Below are 414 nucleotides of genomic sequence, written 5' to 3' on the forward strand. Positions count from 1 at the left end.
TATTTCCCTTTACCCGTGTCGAAGTCACAATGAAACTACGCACAATACAGACTTCAAGATAGAAAGTTTAGATCTGAAGTGACAAGCTGGCCAAATATGAGATTCTAGCTCCCAGCGCTTCACGTCCGGCCGGGAAGAAAGTGCTATCCCGGTCGCCGCTCCTCCTGCCTTAAAGGTCGAAAGTCTAGTTCTTTACGAAGGTTAAAAACTACTCTAGGGGGATAAGGCCAAGAAGAAATACATTGTGCTGGAGTCTGTTCTGTGTCATATATTTTGATCGATTCTGTTACGTTACGCGTGCAGTTTGATATTGATGACTGAGGTGTTGTCTGTATACAAGGGACAGACATTAGAATTTAGATATAGAATTTAGTGTGTTTGATGAAGGATGAAATAAGTCACCCGTCTTGATTT

At 42.0% G+C, this 414-nt stretch overlaps 1 long non-coding RNA gene across 1 annotated transcript in view; it reads left to right on the forward strand.

Moving 5' to 3' along the window:
- Positions 1-414, forward strand: part of LOC119592970 — a 26,715-nt gene that overhangs the window by 25,569 nt on the left and 732 nt on the right. The gene's annotated exons all lie outside the window — the stretch shown is intronic.

Source organism: Penaeus monodon, chromosome 31 (assembly GCF_015228065.2).
Source record: "Penaeus monodon isolate SGIC_2016 chromosome 31, NSTDA_Pmon_1, whole genome shotgun sequence".
NCBI lineage: Eukaryota > Metazoa > Arthropoda > Malacostraca > Decapoda > Penaeidae > Penaeus > Penaeus monodon.